The sequence below is a fragment of the Seriola lalandi genome, unplaced genomic scaffold (assembly GCF_002814215.2).
Source record: "Seriola lalandi dorsalis isolate HSWRI2012SDOR001 ecotype SW California unplaced genomic scaffold, Sedor1 jcf7180002054414, whole genome shotgun sequence".
Classification (NCBI taxonomy): Eukaryota; Metazoa; Chordata; class Actinopteri; order Carangiformes; family Carangidae; genus Seriola; species Seriola lalandi.
This window is the reverse complement of record NW_019524967.1, coordinates 137300-137816: the sequence shown is the minus strand read 5'-3', so window position 1 is coordinate 137816 and position 517 is coordinate 137300.

Here is a 517-nt window from a genome sequence, read left to right as displayed (position 1 = left end):
TGTATTCAAGTTTAAGATTACAGTCTTCAGTCAAACTAATCAAACTATTCTAACAGACATTAAACTCAATAGGCCTTTGTCATAGCAGATATTTTGACATGGCAAAGGAGGAAAAGCCACAGGTGGAAATAATAAAATCAATGACGGCTGAATTCCATTTGGCTTGTTCAGTTTCAGGGTTCAATTATGGTTCATGTGCTGGCTCAGTGTTGTGAGCCATGGTCGAGACACTTGACTAGAACAGAGCAATCGTTAGTGTTATTAGTAACACCTGTACTTTTTCTATTATGACAAGTCAAACTGTCTGGTGTGAAAAAGGTTTGGCTCGGTGAACACGGGTCGTGGACTGTTAAATCTCAGTCATTTTTACATATCGTCACCTTCCTAAAATAATGGCCTAAGTCATGTTTTGACAAAAATGTTTTTTTTGCCTAAATCACCCCTTCATGATGCTGGCCACCTCTGGTAAAATCGCCTGAATCCTCAGTTGAGGGGAACATGCAATTCTACCCCCGGT